Below are 26,227 nucleotides of genomic sequence, written 5' to 3'. Positions count from 1 at the left end.
TATCATAAATAAGGAGTCATCACTCGAATGACATCGTTAGAAGATCATCATTCTAACGGCATTGTTGAAGAATCATCACTTCATAAGAAAATCATCATTCTAATGACATTGTTAGAGAATCACAACTCTAATGACATTGTTGAATAATCACCACTTCAACAACATCATTAGGGAATCACCACCCTAACGGCATTGCCGGAGAATCACCACTCCAACAACCTTCATTAGAGAATCATCACTCTAATGGCATCGTTAGGGAATCATCACCCTAGCGGCATTGTTAGAGAATCACCACTCTAACGACATTGTCGGAGAATCACCACTCCAACAACCTTCATTAGAGAATCACCACTCTAATGGCATCGTTAGGGAATCACCACCCTAGCGGCATCGTTAGAGAATCACCACTCTAACGACATTGTCGGAGAATAACTACTCCAATAATCTTCAATAGAGAATCACCACTCTAATGGCATCGTTAGGGAATCACCACCCTAGCGGTATCGTTAAAGAATCACCACTCTAACGACATTGTCGGAGAATCACCACTCCAACAACCTTCATTAGAGAATCACCACTCTAATGGCATCGTTAGGGAATCACCGCCCTAGCAGCATCGTTAGAGAATCACCACTCTAACGACATTGTCGGAGAATCACCACTCCAACAACCTTCATTAGAGAATCACCACTCTAATGGCATCGTTAGGGAATCACCACCCTAGCGGCATTGCTGGAAAATCACCACTCCAACAACCTTCATTAGAGAATCATCACTCTAATGGCATCGTTAGAGAATCACCACCCTAGCGGCATCGTTAGAGAATTACCACTCTAACAGTATTGTCGGAGAATCACCACTCCAACAACCTTCATTAGAGAATCACCACTCTAATAACATCATTAGAGCATCACCACCCTAATGACAACGTTGGCATTACCAGGAATCACCACCTGAGCCAACCCAACTCACCACAATCCCTTTCGACTGTGGTTGGGAAACAAGAATTCTCACAACGCTCTCTCAAAAAAACACCCAGAAGTCTGGTGTTATGTAGTCCCCAACTATGACCCTCTCAGGAGTCGATTGCCATCATCGGCAGCCCAGAAGCCATTTTCTAAGCATATAACATCATTTACGTTCTCATCACCAAGATCAATTGGGCATCTACAACATCCTCCAACGAGGAACTCATAGGTTCAACGGGCACAGACAAGGCTTTCGCCTTCTGTCCAAAAGATTATTCGAGAAGGTACCCTTCATCAATGATAGGGTTACTAACATCTCCAACGAAGTTGGAAAATGAAAAACATTAATTTAGAGCCTTATTTGATGACTCTTATCAAAACAATCATCGTTTCCAATACGATTGGGATAAAAACTTTAAGACTCGTTACGATTCACAAATCATTTTTTTAGAAGGTAAAATACACAAGCAGTCTCTAAGTTTCGGTCCAGAACTTCAACTCTCGCAGGAGTTGACAAGAAACTAGCTTAGAAAGCTACGCCCTCAAGCGCATCCATACTTCCCATCCAGAAAAAAAAAATATCTATACGGTACTTTAAGTGGCACTCATCTTCTATGTATCCTCTAATGGGTCACATGATGTAAATTGTCGCCCACCAGCTGCATTACAGCAGCCTGCCGATCTACCACTTCGACTAGGTTATGTAGCATCTCCATAATATCATTGCAACGGTTTACCCAAGCCATTTGTTTGGGCAATAAAAAGGCCGTTACAACCTTAGTTATAAATTCATGAAAATATAATATGCAATTATATATTTTTATCTCTACATTAAGAAAACAACATTTCTACATACTTACAGAGCCATCGCGGTCACTGGAAGAGTCAAGATCTCATATTTTTCAGTCCTGCTCTGATACCAAAGCTGTAACGCCCCAACTTTTTATAGTAAAAATTTTGGAGTAAATTTTTTTTTTTTTTTGAAATAGCGAAAGTGACAAGTCCAAGCGTTGAGCGAGTTACAGGTAAGCCAGAGAGGTACTGAAATCATTTCATTCATTTATTAAAGCATTAAGTACATCTCATTAATGGAAATACAAATCTAACTATTCAGAGTTTAAACAGGAAACACTGAAAAACTAAGATCTCTTGACTACTTCCAAATACGACGCCACGATGGTCCAACTATGCGTTACCTGAAAAATTTTAATGCAGAAGGGTCAGAATCCCTTGTCTGCGTAAGAAGTATTATATTTATATGTTGTGCTTAGTGTCCTGTGTACAAATATGTAAAAGGAAGTGTGGCACAGCTCCGACCATAGGTCAAAACCAGAAAGTGTAAAAGGAAAAATCCTTGCCTTACTGTCCACTGTCACCCCATAAAATTTGGAAAATTTTTATGAAAATTTGATATCCTAAATCCCCTTTATAATCAACATTTTAGGCAAAATTCATAAAATTTAGGGTTTTTATTTGAATTTCCATATTTAAAAATACAAAAAAACAGATTTTCGAGCTCCATTATGTTTCTAAGGTTATTTTAGGTGTCCATGCCAAATTTGGTTTAATTCCAAGTTCATTTGCTCCATGTGTTAGTTTATCTTTAAATTCAGAAGCGAAAATCAGGTTAAATTTGATATTTTATGATATTTTCGCCATTTTAGGGGTTTTATCATGTATATAGGCATGTCGAATCATATTAGGGTTAATTTCAATCTCCTTTGCATTTCATATTTTTCAATTTTGCAAAATTTATTTCAGAAAACCCTGGTTTCAAGGCCATAGTCTTGTTATCGGGGGTATTTTGGTCATTTTGACCTAAATTTCGAAATTTCAATTTCTAATTCTCCAAAATTTCATGCATATCATCATATTTCATCATATTATGTTTGATTTATTTCATTTGATTTTCAAATTTCCAAAATTTATAAAAATTCTTTCAGAAAACCCTGATTTCAAGGTCATGAGGGGTATTTTGGTCATTTTGACCCCAATTTCGAATTTCCAAGTTTATTTTAGAAATTTATTCACTATTTATCATGTTTATATCAAAGGGGGTATGAATTTGGGTTTATATCTGAATAATATCCGATAATTTCCCATATTTTTGGATAAATTCAGAAAAACCTACATTTTTGTGCTAACCTTGTTTTCTAGTTTTGCAGGAACATTCAAGAAAAAGACTTAGCTTTTATTTTTTTTATTTCAATTCAATGTAACCACAAATGTAATAATTTGGAATAAGAGTTACTTTTCTGCTTAGAATAGGTTGCATTGCATATAGTTTAATTTATGCAAATTTCAATATGTGATGTATGATTCATGCACATTATTTCAAATTCACTATGGTTTACACGAATGGCACATGCACAAGCTCTTATGGAGTTTATAAACTCGGTGGGATTCGTATTTATGGCCATAGTCAGAAAACCAAGATTTATGATCTTCATATTAGCCACATTCAGCCTACACACTTAGGCTAACTTCAAAAATGCACTGCATTTTTCAAAACTTCAAAAGGATTTCTCAATTCCTCAATGAAATTCCCTTTTCAAATTCATATTCATTCATTCAGATTATTCAAATTGCATTGTTTTCAAATTCATTTTCCAATTTCAATTTAAAAAAAAAAATCAGTTTTCTCAAGAATTTCCAAGTCTTTCTCAGGATCTGATTTTCTCAAAATCCTAAGTTTTCAAATGACATTTCAAAGCATTTCCCAAGTTCAAATCAAGATTTTCCTATGTTTTAAAATTCTCAAATTTCAAAATCCCAAGTTTTCAGAAATCGATTTTATCATATTTTCCAGTTTTCCTCAGAATTCATTTTCCATTTCAAAAGTCATTTTCCAATGAATTTCTTAGATTTTCTCAGAATTCTCAAATCCATTTTCTCAGAAAAGCAATTCCAAATTTCAAAATCGATTTTCTAAAGTTCAAATTTTCCTGAGAAATCACTTTCCAATGCAAATTTTTGATTTCCAATAAAATTCAATGATTTTCCCAGGAATTCCATTTTCAAGCATTTTTCAGTCCTTTTTTTTAATGCATTTCAATTTTCCAAAGCAAACATCATATTTTCTCAAACTTGCATTTTTCAAAATTCCATCACACAAGCCTGATTCTTTGTGTATTCTAGGAAAAATAGAGCATAATTTAGATATTTGAGTCAAGTTAAAGCACGTAATTGATCCTTGGTTCAATTACCCCTGGTAAAGGCGCCAGGAACGGTTGAATCTCGTACCGACAGCCTGATCCCATTCCACGGAATTTTCCCGCAAATTTTCAAAACGGAGGCGAGTAATTTTCAAAACCATTTTCAAAACTTTGGTCGAGTTTGACTCGCAAAATTCGTTTCTCTCTTGCAAGGGAGGGAAAAAATTTTGCGATGATAACAGGTTTGGCGACCGTGATGGGACCTGTCTTCGCCTGATCAATTATGTGCTTTAACTTAGCCCAATTGTCTAAATTATGTTCTATTGAATGTCAGCTTTAATTCCTGATATCATGTGAACTTAGGAGCCTAGACTTGAACCCAGCTGACATGGATTTCATGTAGACTAGGCATGGTTTGGTAGGACCATATTGAGGAGAATTATGCATGCTCACTTAGACTTAGGTCTGAAATACAACACTCCTCAATCTAGGACTTGTATGAAAACAATGTTTGCTTCTTCAAAAAATTTCAAAATTCTATCTCTTTAGGACTTAGAGCCCTCTGTTTGCCTGCATGTGATCATATTTCAAAAACCACCCCACCTATGTCTACCCGGTCTTCACATTGCTGGGCTCTCTTCCAGAACCATAGTTCGGGACAGAGCCTCACAACTGGGCCACTTATTTGGGTTAACGCCCCCCTACCACGTACCAAGGGCCATAGTTCAACGTATATCGGCAGGCGCTCAAGGATGTTGGGAAAACACAAGCCTAGACCCGGAGATGAGTTTTATGCCACGTACATCAAGCCTCGGCTCGAGTATATCGGCATAGCATGATTGGGCACAGTTGATTTGAGCCTAGAGTCAGGATTAGGGTCCTAAAGCTCTTTCAAAATCAATGCATTTAGAGTTTGCTTCTTAGGGATTGCTGTATGTGCATAATTGTTTGTAATTGAATGTATGGTATTCATTTTCACCTTATTTTCTCATATTTTTTCCAATTTTTCCAAAAATACCGAACAATTTTCCAAAATACCTCATTTTACATCTTTTATGAAATATCTCCTTTTTCTCAAAAACCCTGGATGATTTTTCTAAATTATCCACCTTTTCCTTTAAAACTCCATAAGATTTTCCATTCTTTCGTTCCTCTGGACTTCGAATTTCCAGCTTTCATTTTATCCTGCCTGCAATTTTCAAAATTCTTGTATTTTTTCAAAGTCTAATTCCAGTCTTATTGTCTTTCAGTCCAATGGCATCCAGTCAGCTCGATTCTGTTTTTCCTGAGGGTCACATCTCCTACGAGGTGAGACAAAGTCTTCCTGAGCATTGATCTCTTAGCACCGGACCCTTCTTGCCCCGGTGGTACTATGTCTGGTTCAAAAACTTCTCTCGTATGTTTCCGGACCACTTGAGCGATTGCGGGTTGGAATTGGCATCTGCAGTGGGAAAGTTGACAGTCAACGGCAATCTGATTCATGCACTGGCAGAGCGGTGGAATCCGCGCACTTGCACGTTCTGGTTCCCGTGGGGCGAGATGACACTACTGATGGATGAATTTTCAGAGATTATGGGATTGCCTGAGCGAGCCGGTCAGCCAGGAGATCCGTTAGAGCAGCAATTTCTGATCAATGTCAAGGGTCTGGACCCCAAAGATGTCGTAGCTCGCATGACAGAGCGCAAGTCTTGGCCACTGATTGAAGAAAATGGGAATGAGTACGTGAGCCTGATCGAGATCTACCGACAGTATAGAGAATTTGTAGAAGTCAACTCGCTGTCCAGAACAACTCGAGAGAGAATTCAACATGCAATGGTTTTGTGCACTGTGGGACTTGCTTTCTTTCCAGACGGACAGAACTATGTGGATGTCAGAATAGTTCAGCTTCCTAACATGACTATGGCCTTGAAATCAGGGTTTTCTGAAATAGATTTTGGTAAAAACCTAGGTTTTATGCACTAAATGAAATCAAATGAGCGTCAAATTAAACCTAAAGCATCCTAACATGATTATGAACATGATTAAACACTAAAAATATATGCTTATGCACGAAAATCCAATAATATCACAAATTTTGTGATTTTTGCAGTGTTTTTGGATCTTTCAGGAACCCGGTTTTGCAATTTGCTTAATTCAGCCATCAAATGGATTCCAAAATCCATACAAATTGGTACCTGTACTTTTTATAACCCTAATGTCGAATTGGAATTATAAAAATATTTTTTTGACAATAAATTAATCCGAAAATTGCATTAAACCCTAAAAATATGCTATTTTTGACCTAATTCACCAACCAGTTTCAATCCAAGACCTGAATCAGGGGTCAAATCTCCATAGAAATTTATGAAATTTTACAGAGACTAACTAGAAAGGAAAACAGAGATTTCCCAATTTACAGATTGGAAAAATCATCTCCGGTTAGGGAGAAACCTTTCCGGCAACCTGGGCTAAAATATATCACTCTTAACAGGGATTAAAACGGCTACTTCAGATTGAAAATACAGGAATAAAAAGAAAACCTAAACAAAAATCTCTGAAATTTTTGTTATGAACAGTAGACAGAAAAATAATAATACTCACTTTTTACAGATCTAAAATCGGATCTGTGGTTTGGGATTTATGACTAATACAAGTCTGATTAGGGTTTTGGTAAACCCTAACGAGTTTAAACTTTAAAAACAGATTTTCTAAAAGGGGAAAAATACTAAACAGTGATCAAAAAATCCGAAAATTTCACAGAAGAAATATCTACTCAATGTGAATCCATAGCACTTTACAGATCTAAAATCGGATATAAGATGAGAGAAATATCATAACAGCAAGTTACCTTCTTGATTTTAACCATGATTTTAAAGCTTTAAAAACCCGATTTGATGTCTGATTTTTTTGACAGGGTTCTTGAAATCCAAAACCTCTGATTTTTCTACAGTAACTCAATAACTCATGCATGCACCACATATAAAAAAATCAGAAATAAACAATGAGTGCTTCCATCTGAAATAACATCATCTTTACTGTTCTAAACCTAGAACACACAGAAATTTAAGAAACTTGAAAAACCATGCATTAACTAATGTAAATAAATAAAATAAACCATAAAACAGTAAATAAAACTTATTTCTATGCTATAGAACGTAAAACAAACATGAATAAACCATGAAAATAAATTAAAAACAGGGAATTAATGGCTGGAATTTGATATCATTTTTAAAACATAGATTTAACCCATTAAAAGGGGTAAATCATATATTTTATTGGTTAATAATGTAAAGAATCATATTAAAATCAATTATAATGGATTAAAATCTCTGTAAATCATCCAAAACAGGGTTAGATCACCTTCTTGGATCGTTCTTGCTGATTCTTGATGGTTCTTAAGGTTGAATCCATGGTTTAATCCATGAAGAGGATGACACCAATGGCTAAAATTGATTTAAAACATGAAAAAGTATTAAATAAAACTAAAAAATATTAAAAATATTACCTTGGTGCTTGCAGCTGCAATGGAGTAAGGTGGAGGTGCTGGAGAGGAGAGAGAGGCCACGAAAATTTGAGAGAAAAGAGCCTTCCTTTTGGCCCCCCTTAGGTCCCTTTTTATAGTTTTTCAAAAAGTCACTTAATTAGGGTTAATTAAGAGGTTTTTCATTTTTTAGGACTCTTTCTAATAAATCCACTAAAGGCAACGATTTTTTGTGGTTTTCTAACCTAGGTGGGACTCTAATTAATCCCTAATTAGCCCCTAACTAAACCTAGAAAACCCTCAAATGTGATGCCGCTTGGCATCTTTCACATTTGGGTTTTTAAAACACCTTTAAAAACACTAGTTTTAAAAACTAATTTTCAAAATGAGTTTTCAAAATGGTTTTGACTCTTCTAAACCTCTAACACTAACCAAGACATCAACTAACCCTAGTCTAGCCCTGACTTACTCGAATATGACGCCACCCCGAGTGGGCCCTACTTGAGTTTTTCAAAAAGTGATTTTAAAACTTGAAATTGAAGGAGTTTTCAAAAGATTTTCAAAAGTAAACTTAAAATTAGGATTTTTGAAATGGCATAAGGTCCTAACTGAGTTAGAATTCCTCTGAATATGGTGCCAACTGAGTGGGCCTACATCGAATTTTGAACATTTTTTAAATAAACACTGAAAATGGCTTTAAAAAAGGGTTAAAATTGACATTTGAAATTCAAGATCTTTAAAAATAGGGTCTCAAGCGAACTGGAACTCCGGGTTAGAGTCTTGAACCCTTAGGACTCTGAGATTTTAGATTTTAACATCCAAATGAAAGAATTTTCAAAAGATTTTATCAAGAAATGATGAAATAAGTCAGAAAACACAGTCAGGGTTAGATTCCTAACTCGACCGAACTCTAAAATAGAATCCTGAACTAACTGGACTCTGTAAAATGACCTAAATTTCGAAAACAAACGAAAAAGATTAAAAATGGAAGTAAAACAGACTTCAAAACAGACTCCTGACTGGATTAGGACTCTGAGACAGAGTCCTAATCGGACTGAAACTTTCAAAAATTTGAGAAATTTAATGAATAGAGGAATTCAGAAGCGACACCACCACAATGGGTCTCAATTGTGAATTGAAATCGATTAAAATTTGAATTTGAAATTGAAATGAATCCAGATTGTTTCCTTGAGAAAATATTTCGAAATATAAAGTCCTGGGGTTGGAAAATGACAGAGTATTGAATAAAAACCCAGATTTTGAAATTGATTTTGAAATAAAGCTTTAAAATTCAAATCTGGATTGAATGTTTTGAAAACAGGAGTGTTGGATCTCGAAAATGAGATGCGATGCTATGCAATGACATGCAATGCTATGCAGAATGCATGCAATGACATGCAATGATCTGTAATGACTTATGAAATGGACAAACACTAGATGAAGGTAAAAATTTGGGGTGTTTACAGATGCCCCTCTTTGCTGCTAAGCCGGTTGAAGGTCGAGCTTAGTGGCAAAGAAAACACACCAAATTTGGACTATAAAAATGCCCCAGTTAGATGAATCTGACTGGGTATGAAAGAATTAGTTCAAGTGATGATGATAGATATGAAATGAAGAATAAGGAGAAAATTTTGCTTCGAAAAGAAGTGAGATTCAGGTTTTGCCCTTAACCTGGATGGGACAGAAAATACCTCGTGTAGAAACGAAGCTCAGGTTTGACCCTTAACCTGACCGGGAAATAAAAATGAAATACCTCATCAAAGGAGGCTCAGGTTTGTACCCTTATCCTGATTAGGTTGAAAATGAAATACCTCTTCAAAGGAGGCTCAGGTTTGTACCCTTAACCTGATCGGGTTAAAAAATGGAATACCTCATCAAAGGAGGCTCAGGTTTGTACCCTTATCCTGATTGAGCAGAAAATGGAATACCTCATCAAAGGAGGCTCAGGTTTGTACCCTTATCCTGATTGGGCAGAAAATGGAATACCTCATCAAAGAAGGCTCAGGTTTGTACCCTTAACCTGATTGGGCAGAAAATGGACGGAATCCTCGAAAGAAGAGACCGTGACGGAACCTTCGGATTTCCGCACAATGAATCCGATAGGGGTTTTGCAAAAGGAAGGAAATTGGGTTCCCTAAAGCTTGAAAAGGGATTGATCTTGGACGTCTCATTGCTAGGACTTAATGGCTTTTAAGACAGATGACCTTTTGCGGAAAATTCAGGTTTAACCCTTAACCTGAACGGGAACTGTCTATGGTGGGACAGTGGGGAGCACAGGGAAGTGTGCGAATCTGAGAGCCCAGGCACTCAGATCAAAACAAGAAGGGAAGGATCTTGGACAACTCCCATCATCCGATCCTAAAAGGGATAACAACAACGCCTGGATACATCAAAATAAACATCAAGTTCTCACTTCATGTCAGGATAATTTAAAAAGATTGCCAATAAGATAAAAAAAATTGTAGTTAATTCAAGAATGATAAGCACATATATATATGAAAAATATTCCCTCTTTTCTACCTGAAGTATTACCTCCGACTGGGCTTAACTCCGTAGAATCAAGATTCGAATTCAAATTACTTGCAATTGACTTTCCTTCAAGGAGGCTATCAATTTCATTGATATGGACGGAAAAGAATGTATTCTTGATATTGCGAGAGCTATTAGCGAAAGGATATTGATAAAAGAATTTCACAAAATTAAAGAAGATTCTTGATAGATTCGGCAGTCTGATATCCTGGGATTCTTTTCTCATGATGATCTTTTTGCACTCTTTTTTTACAGAATTGGAGCTCTCTTGGATTTTTTGGGAATTACATCATTCTTCATTTTGGAGATGTCCTGGCTTTTCTCTCTTTATTTTTTTTGGAAGGGTACGTCACAAACTCCTTCATCTCAAAGATGTTCCGATCCTTCTTCTCTCTCAGGGATTATATTGACGGTTATTAGCTCATTGGTTGGGAATCTCTTGATGATAGCAGAAATTAAATATCTTTTAGGGTTTGTCGGTAGGCTCATCACACTCGCCTTCATCTCGACGGTGATCTGAACTTTCCCTGGAAGGATCCGTCACAAACTCCGTCATCTTGGAGATGATCCAAATCTTCTTTAGACCCGGGGGTCGACTCGTCTAATTCGCCTTCATCTTGACGACAGTTGAGAGATCCCTTTTGCAGATATTTAATTGCAGCTTAGGTGATTGAGGAGATATGGAGATTGAGTGGATTTTTCTGTATCACCCAGGATATTTTGACTGCTTATTTTCCAAGAATGGTCTTTAAAAATATGCCATTGACTGCGATCAATATCAATCACTTCTGGCTTTGCAACAACATTGAATTTTCTTTGCTGGCCATATCGCGGATTTATTCTTCATCCTTTTGGTTGGCCAATAGAAAGATTTTGAATTTTGAATCTTTTTTCACAAAAGCTTTGTCCTTTCGGAAGTAATACTAAAGGTATTCTGAGGTACAATTTTATACAGTAAAGATTTTGAGATCGACAACTATTTTTCATGACAAATTGGCAAAATATTCCTGAAATCCTTGGTGAAAGAAATCACTTGAGATCTAAATGACACATCCGTGGCTAGATTCTCCTCTCCTTTCCCCAAAGGAGAGACTCAGAAATTGGAAATAGGATATTGGATGACCTGGAGATCAAAATTGTGATTTGGTCTACTGGAAGCGACATGGGTTCTGTAGGGATTCATCCTAAGAATGACATTGGTTCAATTTAGAATGACATTGGTTCACTGGGAACAACATGAGTTTGATAGGTATTCAGCCTAAGAACGATATTGGTTCAATTGAGAACGACATTGGTTCACTGGGAACGACATGGGTTCAATAGGGATTCAGCCTAAGAACGCCATTGGTTCAATTGAGAACGACATTGGTTCACTGGGAACAACATGGGTTCAATAGGGATTCAGCCTAAGAACGACATTGGTTCAATTAAGAACGACATTGGTTCACTGGGAACAACATGGGTTCAATAGGGATTCAGCCTAAGAACGACATTGGTTCAATTAAGAACGACATTGGTTCACTGGGAACGACATGGGTTCTATAGGGATTCAGCCTAAGAACGTGGATCAGGAGGACTTCAACCTACAAATCATATATCTAAAAAATACCAATCCAAAAGGAGTTCGACCTAAGGACTGTAAAGAATATTGGATCAGGAGGACTTCAACCTACAGATCGAAATTTTTGAGAACGAGATTGGTTCGAAAGGGGTTCAACCTATGAGCCGTATTGGTTTGACAGGCATTCAACCTACAAATCACATTGACTCTGCAGGGGTTCGACCTACGAACTATCAATTCCATAGGGATTTAACCTAAGGATCACAATTTAAGAAGGAAGTGTTCAACTTATGGGTTTTGAATTTGGAAAATAAAAATTCTTGGTTCATGATTTGAATGGACCATCATAGTTAGCTTTTCAAAGCTTGTTTTCAGGATTAACCCCTTCTCCTGAGCGAGGAAGCTTGATGCAAATGCAGATGAATGCGAATGAATGCCTGCAAATGCAAATGTATGTAAAATGATATAAATGGGTGCACATGCGTGCAAAATGAGAGATTTGTTTGATCCTGCCTGCATACAGGATGTTTTGAAGACAATTTCCAAAGTAATGCCTCAGTGTAATGGGGGAATAAGAAAGGATAAGTAATTGATATTTGATGAGAATTCTCTGAGGATAACAAGGTAAAACTGACAATGAGCTTCTTGGTTGATCAGAGAGGCACTTTGAAAAAGGTTACCCCTTATAAGAAGACATTTAAACATTTGCAAATGAAGAATATAAAAGATGACGCCAGGCCATAAGGAAGATTGACAAATTTATTAATGCTTTGAAGAAGGAAATAACAAATTGATAGAAGAACTGAGACTACATTGTTGCTTCAAAATGACAAAATGATGAAAGTGACATAGTCTCGACATTATCAATTTTTAGAAAACTTGCTCAGGATGGTCGACTGGTATTTTCCTCATCTTCAATAAGGATATTCTTGTCGATGCAATCTTGAATGATATTTTTCAGGACGAAACAATTCTTAGTGTCATGCCCTACTGTTCGATGAAATTTGCAAAATCTTTCTTTGAATCTACCCATGATTGTTGCGGGATCGGCTGCTTTAGGTAAACGGATCATATCTTTTGCAAGCATGTATTCCAGAACACTCTCTAGTGTTTGGTCCAGAGGGGTGAACTTTCGATCCGTACTCCAATCCTTGCGCTTTGGCTTTTCTTGATCTTTCTCTTTATGCTGAGGACTAGATTGAAGAGACCTATCATTGTTGGAGAACTTTCCTTTTTGGCCCTTGGATCTCTCTGAATAGTGATCATGATTTTTCTTGTTGCTTTTGCTATCATTGGCAGAAAGAGTGAAGTGAGCCTTCTTCTTCTGCTCACTCTGATTGTTACCTTGTGTAAAGATGAAGCCTTCATAAACTCCATTTTCCATGATTAGCTCGAGCCACTCGGCTCATTCTGTCAGTTCGATGAAGGTTTTTGACGGTGCCGTGGAAATGAGACCTTTCAAGGGTTGTGAAAAATTATTCAAGATTAGTGACAATGGATGCCCTTCTGATATCGGGTCTCTCATCTTATTGCAAGCTGACCTCCATCGGTGGATAAAATCTCGGGCCTTCTCGTTTTCTTTCTGCTTGAGGCCGCAAAGATGACTGAGAGTCGGGAGTGCTTCAGCATTGAATAGAAAGCGCTTACTAAATAAATTGACCACTTTATCGAACTCTTTCAGCTCTATCGGGTTGATATGCTCTGCATACCACTTTGCCGCAATACCCTCCAAGCTGCGAGCGAAGCAGAGAAATAAGGCACGATTGTTCCTCTTGATCCTGGAACATTCTGCGAAGAATAGGGCGAGATGTGCTTTTGGGTCACCCGAACCATCAAACTTGATAAATTTCTTGGGGAGATTATCAAGATCATCATCCCCATCCAGTCCATCATAAAAGTCTTCACTTGTAAAGACTCTTTTGCCCTTGTCACGAGTTTGAAGATCCTTAACTATTTTCATCACATCTTTGAGTTGTGACTCCGTAGGGTCGTCAACAGACTGATTCTTGGATTTGTAGGCCGACCCCTGCCCCTGAGTCGACCTTTTGAATTCTTGCTTGTTTTCATACTCTTTGTCAGTATCATCTGCTGATTCTGACTCATCAGACATTTCCTCATGACGATTCTGCTTTTTACTGATCTTCACATTCTTGACGGCATGACCCTTATCTTTCTGTTTGATCTGAGTCTGTTCAGCACTGGCTTCAGCTTGCTCTGCCAGCATCTTGGTCATCATCTCTTTGAACATAGCATATATCTGAGGATCAACATCATCCTCTGCTTGCTGACCTTGACTTCTGACTGATCGGGGTGAGTCCATTTTCTCTTCTGAAGCGACTGAGTACGCGACGCCTTCAACTGATGCGGCTTTTTTTCTGGATCTTGTATCAACCATCAGGTATCGCAAATGTTCTCTTGGGTGTTGTTGATGCTCTCTGCAGGGCAGAACTGATGGTTAGGCTTCTGAAGGAAATTTGGTTTGGAGGAAAATATTTGTTGAGAATTTTGGTAGACAATTGAAATAATATCCCATTACTAGGGATTGAGTCGTCGCTGAGATTACGACAATTGCGTTGCTATTCTTTGCAAGATAAACAACTGAAAATATGCCTTGTTACCTAGGCGAGGTCGTCAAACCAATGTAAAATAAAGGAATTTTTATAGAGAGGAAAAACATGATTTTATCAATAATACACTTGACAGAGGGGAGAGGGACAAACAATTTTCCACCACTCCAGATAATCAGAAGATACACGAGGACCAGGAAAAATAGTAAGACTGACAAAAGAATCCCAGCCATGTCTGGCAGAATGGTATGCTCCGGACCACTGATCTGATGCAAGGTCGAATTCTGGCAGAACCCCGGCTAGTGGACGAATCTCTACGCGCTTCTGCCTCTGAGAGAACTGCCTGACACACCGCTCGGGATGATAGTATGCGCAGAAGAACGGGCCAAGTAGTCTGAATCGCTTGCCATAAGTATAAGTGTATCTGGGAGGTGATTCCTGACGATCAAAGTAATCCCATACGACTTCTTCCTCCTGAAGGTTGTCGATCAAGAACCGGTATCGCGCAACTGGAAGAAGCTTCTCTCCATTGTATCTGAATGAACTGGCTTGGACTGGCACATGCCGGAGGAACCAAGATTGCAAGGCATAGGTGCACCCTTCGACTAGAATCGATTCTCCGAGTGCGAAACGAGTCAACCCTCGGTATAGAAAAGCGAGTGCGGCCATGGCTATCGAGAGGCGGCTGGTCTGTCGACTTCCCCATCTCCTCATAAGTTGAACTATTCTGATATCCATGTAATTCCGTCCGTCGGGAAAGAAAGCTAATCCCACCGTGCACAGAACCATCGTGTGCTGAATTCTCTCTCGAGCTCTCCTGGACAACGAGCTGACTTCCACAAATGTCCCATGCTGTCTGTAGATTTCGAGCAGGTCCACATATTCGTTTCCATCCTCCTCTATCAATGGCCAAGAATTGCGTCCTGTCATGCGAGCTAAAGCATCCTTAGGGTCCAGACCCTTAACATTAATCAGAAACTGTTTCTCCAATGGATCTCCAGGCTGACCGGCTGGCTCGGGCAATCCCATAATCTCTGAAAATTCATCCATCAGTACTGTCATCTCGCCCCACGGGAACCAGAAGGTAGAAGTGCTCGGATTCCACCGTTCTGCTAGTGCATGAATCAAGTTGCCGTTGACTGTCTGCTTCCCCACTGCGGACGCCAGTTCCAATCCACACTCGTCCAGATGGTCCGGAAACATACGAGAGAAGTTCTTGAACCATGAATAATACCACCGGGGAAAGAAGGATCCGGTGCTGAGGACTCGATGTTCGGGAAGACTTTGTCGCACCTCGTAGGAGATGTGACCCTCAGGGAAGACTGAATCAAGCTGATTGGATGCCATCAGACTGGAAAACATGGAAGATGGGAATAAGACTTGGAAAATACAAGAATTTTGAGGAAAATGCAGCCAGAATAAAGCAGGAAATTCGAGATCCAGAAGACAGGAAAGATGGGAAATCACCTGGAGTTTTGAAGGAAATGGAGGAACTTTATGAAAATCGTCCAGGGTTTAATGAAATATAAGGAAGTACTTTATAAAATGAAGTATTTTAAAAATCGTCCAGGATTTAAAACATGGACAGTACATGGACATGGACTGGGGAATTTTGAAAAATCATCCAGTATTTTTAGAAAATATGAAAAATAAAAAGGAAATAACATATTCAATCAAATTCTGCATAAACAAGTATGCACATACAGCATTCCCTAAAAGCTGACTCTAGATGCACAAATTTTGAAATGGCTGTAGGACCTTAATCCTAACTCTAAGGTTCAGATCAACTGTATTCAATCCAGTTATGCCTATATACTCAAGCCAAGGCTCGATGTACGTGGCATAAAATCAAATTCTCTGGTTCTAGGTTCAAGTTTTCCAACATCCTTGAGCACCTGCCGATATATGTTGGACTATGGCCCTTGGTACGTGGCAGGGGGGCTTTCACCCAAATAGGTGGCCCAGTTGTGAGGCTCTGTCCCGAACTATGGTTCTGGAAGAGAGCCCAGCAACGTGAAGACCGGGACAATATAGGTGGGGTGGTTTTTGAAAATATGAGCACATGCAATCAAATCAGAAGGCTCTAAAACCTAAAGAGATAGAGATTTTGAAAATTTTGAAGGAGCAAACATTGTTTTCAATCAAGCCTAGATTGAGGAGGGTTGTATTAGACCTAAGTCTATGTGAGCATGAATAATTCTCCTCAATATGGTCCTACCAAACCATACCTAGTCTATATGCATTCCATGTCAGCTGGGTTCAAGTCTAGGCTCCTAGGTTCACATGATATCATAAAGCAAAGCTGACATTCCATGGAAATCGATTTTGACAATTTGAACTAAGTACAGCATTAGATTGATCAGGCAAAGACAGGTCCCATCTCGGTCGCCAAACCTGTTATCATCGCAAAATTTTACTTTTGCAAATCAAACTGACCTTTGAAAAAGTTTTTTTGAAAATAACTCGCCTCCGTTTTAAAATGCGGGAAAATTCCGTAGAATGGGACTCGCCTGTCGGTACGAGGTTCAACCGTTCCTGCCACATTTAACTGGGGTAATTGAACCAAGGATCAATCTTATGCTCTACTCTATTCAACTTGTCTAAATCATATTCTAATTTCTAAATGCACATAGAATCAGGCATGTGCTATGAATTTTCAGAAAATGCACATTTTGAAAACATGATGTTTGCTTGGAATGATTGAAATGTAAATCTTGAAAATGATATCACATGGAAAATCGTGAATTAGGACTTGAAAAATATTTCTGAGAGAAATAAAAATCGATTTTGAGGAATCCTTGACATTTGGTGAAAATCGATTCTGAGAGACTTGATTTCTCTGAATTCAAACTTGGAAATTGAAATTCTAACTTAGAAAATTTGAATTTGGAACTTGGGAAATACTTGAAATATTCTTTGAAATTCAATGCTTTTGGAAAAATTGATTTTTCTATAAGACTTGGGAAATTTTGAAGAATTTGATTCCTTTGACTTGGAATTTGAATTGGAATTGGAATTGGAAAATTCATGAAATGAATGAATATGATTTTGAGGAATTGGGAAAAACTCTTTGTATTTTTGAGAAATGCAGTGCATTTTGAAATTAGCCTAAGAGTGTAGGCTGAATGTGGCTAATGTGAAGATCATAAATCTAAGTATCATTCGTATTCTGACTATGGCCATAAATACAAATTCCACCAAGTTTATAAACTTCATAGAAGCTAGTGCATGTGCCATTCGTGTAGACCATGGTGAATTTGTAAAAATATGCATGAATCATCATCCATCACACATTAACATCATTTAAGAAAATAAACTATATGCAATGCAACCTAAGCTAAGCAGGAAATGTAAATTCTTATTCCAAAGTTTAATTACAAATTACATCACTATTGAAATTTAAATACATGAAAAATAAAGTCTTCAATGTACCTGCAAAACTAGAAAACTTGGTTAATGAATATATGTTGGCTTTTCTAGATTTATCCAACAATATCAGGAAATTGTTGGATTTTGCTAGATATAAGCCTCTTCCTTGATTCCCTTAAATAAAAATGATAAAGTATGAAATAAAATGGAATAAATAAGGAAGATAAGATATGAAATTTCGAAATTGGGGTCCAAATGACCAAAATACCCTCATAACAAGACTATGGTCTTGAAATTAGGGTTTTTAGAAAGATATTTTGATAAAATGCAAGTTTTGAAATTTGAATGGAATAAACTCAAACCAAATATGCTATGACATGATTAAAAATATGAAATTAGGGCTAGGGATTTAGAAATTTAGATCAAATGACCAAATTACCCCCGATAGCAAGACTATGGCCTTGAAATCAGGGTTTTCTGAAATAGATTTTGGTAAAAACCTAGGTTTTATGCACTAAATGAAATCAAATGAGCGTCAAATTAAACCTAAAGCATCCTAACATGATTATGAACATGATTAAACCCTAAAAATATATGCTTATGCACGAAAATCGAATAATATCACAAATTTTGTGATTTTTGCAGTGTTTTTGGATCTTTCAGGAACCCGGTTTTGCAATTTGCTTAATTCAGCCATCAAATGGATTCCAAAATCCATACAAATTGGTACCTGTACTTGTTATAACCCTAATGTCGAATTGGAATTATAAAAATATTTTTTTGACAATAAATTAATCCGAAAATTGCATTAAACCCTAAAAATATGCTATTTTTGACCTAATTCACCAACCAGTTTCAATCCAAGACCTAAATCAGGGGTCAAATCTCCATAGAAATTTATGAAATTTTACAGAGACTAACTAGAAATAAATACAGAGATTTCCCAATTTACAGATTGGAAAAATCATCTCCGGTTAGGGAGAAACCTTTCTGGCAACCTGGGCTAAAATATATCACTCTTAACAGGGATTAAAACGGCTACTTCAGATTGAAAATACAGGAATAAAGAGAAAACCTAAACAAAAATCTCTGAAATTTTTGTGATGAACAGTAGACAAAAAAATAACAATACTCACTTTTTACAGATCTAAAATCCGATCTGTGGTTTGGGATTTATGACTAATACAAGTCTGATTAGGGTTTTGGTAAACCCTAACGAGTTTAAACTTTAAAAACAGATTCTCTAAAAGGGTAAAAATACTAAAGAGTGATCAAAAAATCCGAAAATTTCACAGAAGAAATATCTACTCAATGTGAATCCATAGCACTTTACAGATCTAAAATCGGATATAAGATGAGAGAAATATCATAACAGCAAGTTACCTTCTTGATTTTAACCATGATTTTAAAGCTTTAAAAACCCGATTTGATGTCTGATTTTTTTGACAGGGTTCCCGAGATCCAAAACCTCTGATTTTTCTACAGTAACTCAATAACTCATGCATGCACCACATATAAAAAAATCAGAAATAAACAATGAGTGCTTCCATCCGAAATAACATCATCTTTACTGTTCTAAACCTAGAACACACAGAAATTTAAGAAACTTGAAAAACCATGCATTAACTAATGTAAATAAATAAAATAAACCATAAAACAGTAAATAAAACTTATTTCTATGCTATAGAACGTAAAACAAACATGAATAAACCATGAAAATAAATTAAAAACAGGGAATTAATGGCTGGAATTTGATATCATTTTTAAAACATAGATTTAACCCATTAAAAGGGGTAAATCATATATTTTATTGGTTAATAATGTAAAGAATCATATTAAAATCAATTATAATGGATTAAAATCTCTGTAAATCATCCAAAACAGGGTTAGATCACCTTCTTGGATCGTTCTTGCTGATTCTTGATGGTTCTTAATGTTGAATCCATGGTTTAATCCATGAAGAGGATGACACCAATGGCTAAAATTGATTTAAAACATGAAAAAGTATTAAATAAAACTAAAAAATATTAAAAATATTACCTTGGTGCTTGCAGCTGCAATGGAGGAAGGTGGAGGTGCTGGAGAGGAGAGAGAGGCCACGAAAATTTGAGAGAAAAGAGCCTTCCTTTTGGCCCCCCTTAGGTCCCATTTTATAGTTTTTCAAAAAGTCACTTAATTAGGGTTAATTAAGAGGTTTTTCATTTTTTAGGACTCTTTCTAATAAATCCACTAAAGGCAACGATTTTTTGTGGTTTTCTAACCTAGGTGGGACTCTAATTAATCCCTAATTAGCCCCTAACTAAACCTAGAAAACCCTCAAATGTGATGCCACTTGGCATCTTTCACATTTGGGTTTTTAAAACACCTTTAAAAACACTAGTTTTAAAAACTAATTTTCAAAATGAGTTTTCAAAATGGTTTTGACTCTTCTAAACCTCTAACACTAACCAAGACATCAACTAACCCTAGTCTAGCCCTGACTTACTCGAATATGGCGCCACCCCGAGTGGGCCCTACTTGAGTTTTTCAAAAAGTGATTTTAAAACTTGAAATTGAAGGAGTTTTCAAAAGATTTTCAAAAGTAAACTTAAAATTAGGATTTTTGAAATGGCATAAGGTCCTAACTGAGTTAGAATTCCTCTGAATATGGTGCCAACTGAGTGAGCCCACATCGAATTTTGAACATTTTTGAAATAAACACTGAAAATGGCTTTAAAAAAGGGTTAAAATTGACATTTGAAATTCAAGATCTTTAAAAATAGGGTCTCAAGCGAACTGGAACTCCGGGTTAGAGTCTTGAACCCTTAGGACTCTGAGATTATAGATTTTAACATCCAAATGAAAGAATTTTCAAAAGATTTTATCAAGAAATGATGAAATAAGTCAGAAAACACAGTCAGGGTTAGATTCCTAACTCGACCGAACTCTAAAATAGAATCCTGAACTAACTGGACTCTGTAAAATGACCTAAATTTCGAAAACAAACGAAAAAGATTAAAAATGGAAGTAAAACAGACTTCAAAACAGATTCCTGACTGGATTAGGACTCTGAGACAGAGTCCTAATCGGACTGAAACTTTCAAAAATTTGAGAAATTTAATGAATAGAGGAATTCAGAAGCGACACCACCACAATGGGTCTCATCTGTGAATTGAAATCGATTAAAATTTGAATTTGAAATTGAAATGAATCCAGATTGTTTCCTTGAGAAAATATTTCGAAATATAACGTCCTGGGGTTGGAAAATGACAGAGTATTGAATAAAAACCCAGATTTTGAAATTGATTTTGAAATAAAGCTTTAAAATTCAAATCTGGATTGAATGTTTTGAAAACAGGAGTGTTGGATCTCGAAAATGAGATGCGATGCTATGCAATGACATGCAATGCTATGCAGAATGCATGCAATGACATGCAATGATCTGTAATGACTTATGAAATGGACAAACACTAGATGAAGGTAAAAATTTGGGGTATTTACAGATGCCCCTCTTTGCTGCTAAGCCGGTTGAAGGCCGAGCTTAGTGGCAAAGAAAACACACCAAATTTGGACTATAAAAATGCCCCAGTTAGATGAATCTGACTGGGTATGAAAGAATTAGTTCAAGTGATGATGATAGATATGAAATGAAGAATAAGGAGAAAATTTTGCTTCGAAAAGAAGTGAGATTCAGGTTTTGCCCTTAACCTGGATGGGACAGAAAATACCTCGTGTAGAAACGAAGCTCAGGTTTGACCCTTAACCTGACCGGGAAATAAAAATGGAATACCTCATCAAAGGAGGCTCAGGTTTGTACCCTTATCCTGATTAGGTTGAAAATGAAATACCTCTTCAAAGGAGGCTCAGGTTTGTACCCTTAACCTGATGAGGTTAAAAAATGGAATACCTCATCAAAGGAGGCTCAGGTTTGTACCCTTATCCTGATTGAGCAGAAAATGGAATACCTCATCAAAGGAGGCTCAGGTTTGTACCCTTATCCTGATTGGGCAGAAAATGGAATACCTCATCAAAGAAGGCTCAGGTTTGTACCCTTAACCTGATTGGGCAGAAAATGGACGGAATCCTCGAAAGAAGAGACCGTGATGGAACCTTCGGATTTCCGCACAATGAATCCGATAGGGGTTTTGCAAAAGGAAGGAAATTGGGTTCCCTAAAGCTTGAAAAGGGATTGATCTTGGACGTCTCATTGCTAAGACTGAATGACTTTTAAGACAGATGACCTTTTGCGGAAAATTCAGGTTTAACTCTTAACCTGAACGGGAACTGTCTATGGTGGGACAGTGGGGAGCACAGGGAAGTGTGCGAATCTGAGAGCCCAGGCAGTCAGATCAAAACAAGAAGGGAAGGATCTTGGACAACTCCCATCATCCGATCCTAAAAGGGATAACAACAACGCCTGGATACATCAAAATAAACATCAAGTTCTCACTTCATGTCAGGATAATTTAAAAAGATTGCCAATAAGATAAAAAAAATTGTAGTTAATTCAAGAATGATAAGCACATATATATATGAAAAATATTCCCTCTTTTTTACCTGAAGTATTACCTCCGACTGGGCTTAACTCCGTAGAATCAAGATTCGAATTCAAATTACTTGCAATTGACTTTCCTTCAAGGAGGCTATCAATTTCATTGATATGGACGGAAAAGAATGTATTCTTGATATTGCGAGAGCTATTAGCGAAAGGATATTGATAAAAGAATTTCACAAAATTAAAGAAGATTCTTGATAGATTCGGCAGTCTGATATCATGGGATTCTTTTCTCATGATGATCTTTCTGCACTCTTTTTTTACAGAATTGGAGCTCTCTTGGATTTTTTGGGAATTACATCATCCTTCATTTTGGAGATGTCCTGGCTTTTCTCTCTTTATTTTTTTTGGAAGGGTACGTCACAAACTCCTTCATCTCAAAGATGTTCCGATCCTTCTTCTCTCTCAGGGATTATATTGACGGTTATTAGCTCATTGGTTGGGAATCTCTTGATGATAGCAGAAATTAAATATCTTTTAGGGTTTGTCGGTAGGCTCATCACACTCGCCTTCATCTCGACGGTGATCTGAACTTTCCCTGGAAGGATCCGTCACAAACTCCGTCATCTTGGAGATGATCCAAATCTTCTTTAGCCCCGGGGGTCGACTCGTCTAATTCGCCTTCATCTTGACGACAGTTGAGAGATCCCTTTTGCAGATATTTAATTGCAGCTTAGGTGATTGAGGAGATATGGAGATTGAGTGGATTTTTCTGTATCACCCAGGATATTTTGACTGCTTATTTTCCAAGAATGGTCTTTAAAAATATGCCATTGACTGCGATCAATATCAATCACTTCTGGCTTTGCAACAACATTGAATTTTCTTTGCTGGCCATATCGCGGATTTATTCTTCATCCTTTTGGTTGGCCAATAGAAAGATTTTGAATTTTGAATCTTTTTTCACAAAAGCTTTGTCCTTTCGGAAGTAATACTAAAGGTATTCTGAGGTACAATTTTATACAGTAAAGATTTTGAGATCGACAACTATTTTTCATGACAAATTGGCAAAATATTCCTGAAATCCTTGGTGAAAGAAATCACTTGAGATCTAAATGACACATCCGTGGCTAGATTCTCCTCTCCTTTCCCCAAAGGAGAGACTCAGAAATTGGAAATAGGATATTGGATGACCTGGAGATCAAAATTGTGATTTGGTCTACTGGAAGCGACATGGGTTCTGTAGGGATTCATCCTAAGAATGACATTGGTTCAATTTAGAATGACATTGGTTCACTGGGAACAACATGAGTTTGATAGGTATTCAGCCTAAGAACGACATTGGTTCAATTGAGAACGACATTGGTTCACTGGGAACGACATGGGTTCAATAGGGATTCAGCCTAAGAACGCCATTGGTTCAATTGAGAACGACATTGGTTCACTGGGAACAACATGGGTTCAATAGGGATTCAGCCTAAGAACGACATTGGTTCAATTAAGAACGACATTGGTTCACTGGGAACAACATGGGTTCAATAGGGATTCAGCCTAAGAACGACATTGGTTCAATTAAGAACGACATTGGTTCACTGGGAACGACATGGGTTCTATAGGGATTCAACCTAAGAACGTGGATCAGGAGGACTTCAACCTACAAATCATATATCTAAAAAATACCAATCCAAAAGGAGTTCGACCTAAGGACTGTAAAGAATATTGGATCAGGAGGACTTCAACCTACAGATCGAAATTTTTGAGAACGAGATTGGTTCGAAAGGGGTTCAACCTATGAGCCGTATTGGTTTGACAGGCATTCAACCTACAAATCACATTGACTCTGCAGGGGTTCGACCTACGAACTATCAATTCCATAGGGATTTAACCTAAGGATCACAATTTAAGAAGGAAGTGTTCAACTTATGGGTTTTGAATTTGGAAAATAAAAATTCTTGGTTCATGATTTGAATGGACCATCATAGTTAGCTTTTCAAAGCTTGTTTTCAGGATTAACCCCTTCTCCTGAGCGAGGAAGCTTGATGCAAATGCAGATGAATGCGAATGAATGCCTGCAAATGCAAATGTATGTAAAATGATATAAATGGGTGCACATGCGTGCAAAATGAGAGATTTGTTTGATCCTGCCTGCATACAGGATGTTTTGAAGACAATTTCCAAAGTAATGCCTCAGTGTAATGGGGGAATAAGAAAGGATAAGTAATTGATATTTGATGAGAATTCTCTGAGGATAATGAGGTAAAACTGACAATGAGCTTCTTGGTTGATCAGAGAGGCACTTTGAAAAAGGTTACCCCTTATAAGAAGACATTTAAACATTTGCAAATGAAGAATATAAAAGATGACGCCAGGCCATAAGGAAGATTGACAAATTTATTAATGCATTGAAGAAGGAAATAACAAATTGATAGAAGAACTGAGACTACATTGTTGCTTCAAAATGACAAAATGATGAAAGTGACATAGTCTCGACATTATCAATTTTTAGAAAACTTGCTCAGGATGGTCGACTGGTATTTTCCTCATCTTCAATAAGGATATTCTTGTCGATGCAATCTTGAATGATATTTTTCAGGACGAAACAATTCTTAGTGTCATGCCCTACTGTTCGATGAAATTTGCAAAATCTTTCTTTGAATCTACCCATGATTGTTGCGGGATCGGCTGCTTTAGGTAAACGGATCATATCTTTTGCAAGCATGTATTCCAGAACACTCTCTAGTGTTTGGTCCAGAGGGGTGAACTTTCGATCCGTACTCCAATCCTTGCGCTTTGGCTTTTCTTGATCTTTCTCTTTATGCTGAGGACTAGATTGAAGAGGCCTATCATTGTTGGAGAACTTTCCTTTTTGGCCCTTGGATCTCTCTGAATAGTGATCATGATTTTTCTTGTTGCTTTTGCTATCATTGGCAGAAAGAGTGAAGTGAGCCTTCTTCTTCTGCTCATTCTGATTGTTACCTTGTGTAAAGATGAAGCCTTCATAAACTCCATTTTCCATGCTTAGCTCGAGCCACTCGGCTCATTCTGTCAGTTCGATGAAGGTTTTTGACGGTGCCGTGGAAATGAGACCTTTCAAGGGTTGTGAAAAATTATTCAAGATTAGTGACAATGGATGCCCTTCTGATATCGGGTCTCTCATCTTATTGCAAGCTGACCTCCATCGGTGGATAAAATCTCGGGCCTTCTCGTTTTTTTTCTGCTTGAGGCCGCAAAGATGACTGAGAGTCGGGAGTGCTTCAGCATTGAATAGAAAGCGCTCAATAAATAAATTGACCACTTTATCGAACTCTTTCAGCTCTATCGGGTTGATATGCTCTGCATACCACTTTGCCGCAATACCCTCCAAGCTGCGAGGGAAGCAGAGAAATAAGGCACGATTGTTCCTCTTGATCCTGGAACATTCTGCGAAGAATAGGGCGAGATGTGCTTTTGGGTCACCCGAACCATCAAACTTGATAAATTTCTTGGGGAGATTATCAAGATCATCATCCCCATCGAGTCCATCATAGAAGTCTTCACTTGTAAAGACTCTTTTGCCCTTGTCACGAGTTTGAAGATCCTTAACTATTTTCATCACATCTTTGAGTTGTGACTCCGTAGGGTCGTCAACAGACTGATTCTTGGATTTGTAGGCCGACCCCTGCCCCTGAGTCGACCTTTTGAATTCTTGCTTGTTTTCATACTCTTTGTCAGTATCATCTGCTGATTCTGACTCATCAGACATTTCCTCATGACGATTCTGCTTTTTACTGATCTTCACATTCTTGACGGCATGACCCTTATCTTTCTGTTTGATCTGAGTCTGTTCAGCACTGGCTTCAGCTTGCTCTGCCAGCATCTTGGTCATCATCTCTTTGAACATAGCATATATCTGAGGATCAACATCATCCTCTGCTTGCTGACCTTGACTTCTGACTGATCGGGGTGAGTCCATTTCCTCTTCTGAAGCGACTGAGTACGCGACGCCTTCAACTGATGCGGCTTTTTTTCTGGATCTTGTATCAACCATCAGGTATCGCAAATGTTCTCATGGGTGTTGTTGATGCTCTCTGCAGGGCAGAACTGATGGTTAGGCTTCTGAAAGAAATTTGGTTTGGAGGAAAATATTTGTTGAGAATTTTGGTAG

Source organism: Nuphar pumila, chromosome 3, assembly GCF_984573655.1.
Source record: "Nuphar pumila chromosome 3, dmNupPumi1.hap1.1, whole genome shotgun sequence".
NCBI classification, from domain to species: domain Eukaryota; kingdom Viridiplantae; phylum Streptophyta; class Magnoliopsida; order Nymphaeales; family Nymphaeaceae; genus Nuphar; species Nuphar pumila.
Note: the sequence above shows the minus strand (reverse complement) of the source record.